Source organism: Lolium perenne, chromosome 5 (genome assembly GCF_019359855.2).
Source record: "Lolium perenne isolate Kyuss_39 chromosome 5, Kyuss_2.0, whole genome shotgun sequence".
NCBI lineage: Eukaryota > Viridiplantae > Streptophyta > Magnoliopsida > Poales > Poaceae > Lolium > Lolium perenne.
In genome coordinates this window covers 12,044,224-12,051,876 of record NC_067248.2, presented here as the reverse complement: position 1 = coordinate 12,051,876, position 7,653 = coordinate 12,044,224, and the positions used below count along the sequence as shown (strand labels likewise).

General features: G+C 43.0%; 1 long non-coding RNA gene across 6 annotated transcripts; it reads right to left on the bottom strand.

The window, feature by feature from the left end:
- Window positions 1-1,265: 1,265 nt before the first annotated feature.
- Window positions 1,266-7,223, bottom strand: LOC127298959 (uncharacterized). 6 transcript variants are annotated; one of them, XR_007850225.2, is made up of 6 exons: window positions 6,688-7,223; window positions 6,337-6,544; window positions 5,612-5,778; window positions 5,385-5,459; window positions 5,198-5,295; window positions 1,266-1,678 (listed from the first exon to the last, which is right to left on the bottom strand). It is a non-coding gene; the product is annotated as an uncharacterized lncRNA (long non-coding RNA). The 6 variants fall into 6 exon arrangements; XR_007850224.2 differs by having other exon boundaries at window positions 5,612-5,781; window positions 6,337-6,532; window positions 6,688-7,222; XR_007850226.2 differs by having other exon boundaries at window positions 5,637-5,778; window positions 6,337-6,532; window positions 6,688-7,222.
- Window positions 7,224-7,653: the final 430 nt, after the last annotated feature.

Genomic DNA, 7,653 nt, shown 5'->3' with positions numbered 1-7,653 from the left:
GCGTTCTCGTCAGCTGCGGGGTCTCCCGCTGCTAACGGGCCCGCTGCTCGTTTGCCTCCCGCTGCTGCCGCCGCCCTTCACGCCAAATCTCCTCCCCGCGCCGCCGCAGCTCTTCCAGGGCAGCGGCGGAGATGTCGAACTGCGAATCCGGTGGTGGAGGTGGTGGTGGAGGAGACGGCGGAGGAGGGAACTGGCCATCGCCGGGGCGGTTCATCATTGCGCAGTGGTGGTGTAGGAGACGGCAGTGGGGCGACGAGGGCTTGTGGCGGAGAAAGGGGTGCCGGTGGCTGTGGTGGCTGCCATTGAGCCGGGAGGGCCTTTTATAGACGCCGGCGTCGGGAAGAAAGCGCGGGAAGAGGCGAGAAGCAGCGGGAAGAAAGCGCGGGAACGTGCGGTGGCGTGCGAACGCCGACGACGCGTGGAGGCTGCGCAGCACCGACGAGACGTCTCACATGCCCCTCCGTCGCCATTAAGGCAAAGCTGCGACGCTTCGGTCGTGTGTCACTACGCGCGAATAACTTCCGCTGCGAGGTAGGCGACGGTTAGGTCCAAACTTGAATGTGTCGCTGACGCGTTGGTCCCGCCACTCCCCGCCTCGCTTTTCGTTATGTCCGGCGTACCCGGAGCATCCCCTGTGGGGCGGGGACGGCCTCGGGGCGCCGGACACCGTATCGGGCCGCGCCGGACAAAAAACGGGTTTGGGGACGCGGCTGGGAACGTTTTTTTGTTCGGCGCGCCCAAATCCCTTTAGGGGACGGTTTGAAGGACGCGACTGGAGATGCTCTAAGATTGTCAAAACGCTATGGAGGGTCCTAGGTAGTCAAGTTATACCGTTACTTAATTCTAGGGGCAGGACCTGCCGTAGAGGGATTGTTTATCAGGAAAAACATCGTATCTCTACTATATAAAAAGGAGGAACTTCCTCCGTTTTCTGCCATCATCTTTCGTCAACCATCGCTAATCCCGCTAATCCCGAACGGGCTTTCGTCAGCCATTATGGGCCGCGTCGCTACCTACTGGCGCTCGTTCTCCCGAATCACGGAAATCACCAGAATCACTCGATCACCAGAATCAATATCGCCCCAGAATCTCATCCCAGATTCTCGTCCCACCACATGGCCGCACCAGAAATTAATCTCGTCCCAGATTCTCGTCCCAGAATCATGGCCTCTCTCGTCCAAAAAACAATCTCGTCCAAAAATCAATCTCGCCCAAATTTCGTGGATCAATTCAGTATGCAAATATTCAGTGAATCCAATAGTATCTCGGTCAGCTGAAATTAACTCACCAGCTATGGTAACTGATTTATTTCACGCTATAGTAATTAAAACATTGCCCAAAATCTTTAATAGTATCTCAATAGTATCTCGGCAGACTGAAATTAACTCCCCATCCATCACGCTATGGTATTTAAAACATTTCCCAATTTCGCCCCAAGCACCCCGTTATGGTAATGGTAATTAAACCATTGCCCTTAATACCTGAAAAGTATTGCGAGAAGAAAGCATTCATAGAAATAACCTAAAGCATTTTTCAACCTGCTCATTCTCCTCAAACAAACCAGCAAGGGACGTCGCAAGGAGGATCATCATCGAAATTCAGATTCAGATAGTTCAGGTATGTAATCACTAGCTGATGCACCATCACCCTCTTCCCTCTCGAATCAGCCATGTTTTTTCTGGAATACTTTTGAAGGATTAGAGAATGTAAAGTTACTCACGAATACAATAGATATTAACTGCCTTATCATTACGACCACTAGCAGAGATACATAGATTTTGCAATGGTAAATACATCAGTACATCAACTATGTACAACTGCAGCTATCACATATATTCGTATATAATTTATGTTAAGAAGTACCAATTGTCGTTAAGATTTCCTAGGCCATGAACTGAAAGCAAGTACCTGTTGAAGACAATTATCTTATCACCGACTTGTATGTCTATCCTTATATTTGAATTCATGCCTTGCTGGTTTTGGAAGGACAATTATATTGCATAGGATTATAACTCAGGGTACCTTGCAGTCTTGTTGTGCAAACATCTGTTAATATGTTATGTATTGCAGATTAATTAGGGCAAACTGATCTGGTTTGCTGCGCTTAACTAGGGCTTAACCAGGTGTCGAGTTTATTATTTGCAGTAAAAGCTTTTGTACTCATCAGTCGCTATGGTCTGAGAACTTAAAAATTCATCTACTTATTTTCTTCGTGTATGCCTCACCAGAAATAAGGCAATGCGCACAAAAGGCAATGAATATAAAATTCATTGTTTAAAGCAATAGTGATGTTGATGCACATCACTGCATACCAGTTAAATAAGGCAATACATTGTCTGGCTGACTATCTTTTTATTGTTTACCTATTGACATAGATGAGCTCAACAGAAGTTCCCATGGAAGCGATGAATGAAAATTATTCGAGCGCTGCCCATATTAAATACTATATCATGTATTTCCCTCCAAAGACCAAATTGGTGCGGATACTAGAAGCAAACTTGGAGCGCAAAGATTTAGAGTGCTTGTTTAAACACAACAGATGGTTGGATGCTGATGTAAGTAAACATGTCCATATTTATTTGCAAGTAAACTGTGTTTTTATTTGACTCAACTTTTGCTTCAAATACATGGGATGAATGCTTACATTTACTGCTTAAGGGCTGAAGAACATCTAGCTACTAGGCCAGGTGGACAAGTTTGGCTCGAAAACACGAATGTCTCGTAGTTAATGTGGCAAGATGCTACAGTTCCCATAAGTTCTCATAAGCAGGACACTATTATAGAAGGTGTTCTTGTATACCTAAAACATGACATGGTAACTTTAAAATGCCTTACTGAGTTCAATTTTAATTATAAATACTATGGCTGCCACTTACTTTTTTGTTGTTGTCAGCTCTTTATACCAGTTAATGCAAATAAAAATCATTGGATTCTATGTAACGTCGATGGGCCCAACCGTCGTATACAGATACTTGACTCATTTGGTTCTAGCATAGACCACTCTGGCCTACAACTTACCGTAATCACTTAATACTCTCATATTCATCATTACTCGTTTGCAAAATAACATCTATCTTTTGATTTTCTATTTAACAGCTACAAGGCCTTCAGAAACATCTTGAACTTGCTGCTCAGATGAGCAATTTCAATCTAGGTGATAAGTGGCAAGACCTGGAGGTAACTACCTGGCCATGGAGGAGTCTATTGAGAACCCAATACAGACAGATGGGTATGTTAGAAGCGCATTACCTTTGGGACTATTCAAAAATACCATATAGTTACACATGCATGTAGACCAATATTTGTTTAAACTGTTGCAGATCATCATGCGGCTTGTTTGTGCTGAAATGTATGGAAGAATGGACAGGTGATAAACTAGCTCACGCTGTAACACAGGTATTTTCTCGAGTACTGAAAAATTATACTACTATGAAGATCAATGCTGCCACTAATTAATTATACTACCTATTTTGCAGAATAGTATCAACCTATTCAGGAACCAGTTACCTTTTATTCTGCATGATACTGTTTTGAATAATTTAAAAGGTGCGCCAGAATATGAGCAGCTAGAAAAGATGGAGATACAAGCGGTGTCCTAATGTGGGACAAGAATGGTCCTCCGCCTGCTGAATTATCACAAGGATCTAAGGTAGCCAATGCCACCTCACCTCGTTTGAGGATGCTCAAGAAGCCAATTAACAAGAATGAAGCAGTTTCCAAACTTACGAAATATATATTGTCTATTAACGACGAGGAGGCCATGAAGTAAGTCCAATTTATACTGTATAATACGATGCGCCATTTAAAATTGTTATTTTTAAACTATGATTAATAACTTAGTGGTTTGTTTCATAGAGAAATATGGGTTCAGAGCTCTAAGCCGTATCCAATTTGTATAAGTCTTAAACAACTGCAAGAGTTGCTAAAGGATACTAATGGTATAGACACTGATTGTTTCAACATGGCTGTACAGGTAAACGCTATAGACGAAGCCCGATTGTTTACGGATACTAATTATCATATTATGGATCTCAGGTTTTATGTAAGTATTGATGTTTAAATTCATCTTACATGGTAACCACATGTCATGTTTTAAGTAACTCTAATAATTCTACTCTCGTGACCATAGTGACCGACTCCACAAGAAACCCAAAGCAACATCTACTGTTTGACACTAAGCGCGAGATGATGGCAAAGATGTGTGACTGCTGGCCAGGGATGGAGTTCCATGAGTTAGCCTACAACTCGGTTAGACTGTTTTTCTAAATATAAAATGGGGCGCCGTTTCATACATGGTAATAATTCATAATTCAATTTTTTATGCAGATTTTTATACCATATCGTAGATCTGGACAATGCTACATGCTATTTGTGTTTAACAAGGATGAACAAACGTTACTCTACTTGATCCCTGTCCTGCACCGGACATGTCTAAACAAAGACTTCATGACTACTATGTAAGCAAGCTAAAAGAAATATCATTCTACCTAAACATTGCTCTTCAAGATGCAATTAAAGGCTGGAACGATGACGTTTTCTATTGGTGTCGCATCACACCATGTCGATTGCCAATGAACCATGACAGGTTAGAATCCATGGCATTATACGTAGCTTTCTAGATCTTGTCTACAATTTAGCTAACAACAATGTGTACTTTCTATATAGCCGCATGTCCGGATTTTTGGTTCTAACATATATGCGTTGGTGGAATGGTAAAGAAGTTGTCCGAGCAAATGGCAAGGTGGGTATCGAATTAAAATCTATCTACAATACTGTAAGTTTGACTTTTTCTGCAGTATTGATGTGTAATCCATGTGCAGGTTGGTTACACCCTACAGAACAAAGCGGTTGTACACATGCTTTCGTACAAGGACAACGAGTGTGAAACCAACGTTCCGCAATTTGTTAGATATTTGGTCAACATAGTTGGGTCAGATTTTTTTCTTTGAAAAGTTGCTGGTTCAGCTATTGTGATGTCCTAAATCATGATGTCCGAACAAGAGTAATGCTATTATCAGTACCATAACTACGATTTTGTAGTAAATCTTTGTAAATAGTCTTGGGCACAATCCAAGCACGAGTAATGCTATTATCACTTTTTAAATATTTCCTCAGATTTCACTAACAATGCATTTCTTCAATGCAAAAAAGTGTGCATGGCCATCTTCACTTACAGTGAGAAGGAGAGGGGGTGTACCTGCTATCATTGTTGCTCACTTATCATGATTTGGGCATATGTGAAAACATGTTCCCTATGTCTCACCAACCGTTGCTCAGTTCTTCATTCATATTACCCTCCAGCAAAACAAATCACATTGCAAGCTTTAGATATATCCGAATTTTTTTGCAAGCAATTAGTTAATCCATCATAAGTAAGAAAGTACCTAAAGATAACCACTGGTATTTTGGCTTTTCATTGCATACTCATGGTAGACAGAAGACACTGATGGAACAATTACCTACACAAATCAAAGCTTCATCTGAATATACAACAAATGTAAAACAAAACATTCATAGTACGGCTATCTTGTGGTGTCAAACTGGCATCAGATGTATTTGAATGCAAAGTACGTAAGAGCAACAACAGGAACATGAATAGTGGGTCCAGTACCATTTTCTCTACAGGGGGAGCTCACATTACTTCAAGAAAAATACTTGCACCAGCTACATGAGATTGCACGCTCGGTTGTCCATGATGAGAACCCAGAAGCTCATTTTGCAGTTGGACATTCCTGATGTTGCAGAGGTCAGGGTGTGTGCCTGGGTGAGGACCCGTTCCTGCTGTGTTCCGCACAGATGACAAAGCGATACTTAGAGGAAGAGATGAAAATGTAACACACACATTGCAACTTCAAAACTAAAGGTCACTAAGACATAAAAATATTCAGAACTGATATGACTCGGTTCTGGATGACAGGTACATATATAACTGTTCATATCTTATTTTCAGCGAGATAATTTTGTGAAACTAGAATGTGAAAGGTGGCTACAGATCTTACTCATAGACATAGTGCATATGTGGCGTAAGAATATTTTTGTCCTGTCCCAACTAACCTGGAATTTAATTTCAGTTTGAGCTAATGGTCGGATGAAGTGAAGTTTCTTTAGGTTGCAGCAATTTTTTAAGTCAACAACTTACTACAAGTTTAGTCAGTAATTTCTTGAAGTCAAGGAGCAGAATAATCCATTTTATGACCTGGTTGACATCTTTGCTACATCTATATTTTCAGTTCATACAGGCTACCATCATAATTAGATGGCAACTACAGATTAATGGGATTCCCTAACATTCATTCATTGAATCTGTTTTGCACAACAAATGAAATAACACTATACCTTATAAAAAGGGTGGAGCTTAGCCAAGTTAGAATTAACCTGAAGTTATCATTCCCTGAAGCCTTAGCAGACTCCGCAGCATACATCCACTATGAAACAAACCTCCATAGATTTCTCACCGAGGTCATTTGGCCAGTCAGGATATATGCAAGTATGTCAGCATCGGCGAAAAAGTTTACAACTCCATCATCAGCACCTTCAGGGAGTTCTCCACAATAAAAAAAATCATGGTATCAGTTGTGGGATGTGCATGATACCAACTTATTGACAATTTGGAAAAGTCATATAAGCTACCCAGATTCGGATATTGGGGATTTCGCAAGGGTGGAGATGAGAGGGGAACTAACGAACCTTATAGAGATGCGGACCTGTTGGAGAGGCGTGGAAGCAGAAGGATATGAGCGATTTGCCGGGCGGGATTCTCCGATAGGCCACGACGAGCGAGGTGGGGAGGGACGTCGACCATCCATTGCTGGATGCTCGCAACACTGCCCGTCGAAGCACGCTGGCGTCCGTCTGCACTTACTCCGATTCATAGGTTTCTCGCGCAGGAGGAGGAGTCCGGTGTTGTGGATCCATCAATCGGGTTGCGGGCGTGATCTTTGCTGAACAGAACTCGCTGCAGCGGTAGGGAAGCAGGGGAAGGTCTGGTTCTTGCTGCAGCGGTAAGGAGACATGAGAGAGGTAGAACTCGCTGCAGCAGCGGGAGGCAGGGGCGGGGGATCTCCTCCCGCCGGCCATGGGGAAGCCGGTGAGGGGGTGGCCCTGGGAGCCGGCGGTCAGGACTCGGGTCGGGCAGGCAGTGGAGGCGATGGTCGACGCTACTTGAGACTTGCCAAAGGCTATCTCCACTGAGAGTGGAGTGTGAGTACCGAGCAATGTGTCCGATAATCCGATTTGCGCTGCCGTGTTTTATCTTTCTTTTCCTACCTCTCCTTTAATTTCTTCTCCACTTGCTAAGAGTTTTTCAATTCGGTCAAAAATAGTTGCATCAAAACGAATTTGGTCAAAAGTAATGCTAGAGATTTTCTTTGGTCTAGATGGCGCTAGGATTGCATATTTAAAATGATAAATGTCTTGTTATTTTCTTTTAAATTTTTAGATCTTCTACTCCCTCAATCGACTTAAGACATCTCCAACAAGGCGACGCAAATGGACGCTGAGCGACCGTTTGCGTCCGCGAAGACCAAAAATGTGTCTGGACCTGCTCCAACGACCGACGCAAAGTGACCGCATAGTCTGCATCGACAAACCTGGCCCAAATATACGGCAGGTTTGCGTCTCCACGGACGTTACGCGGGTGTGCAAAGTGACTGC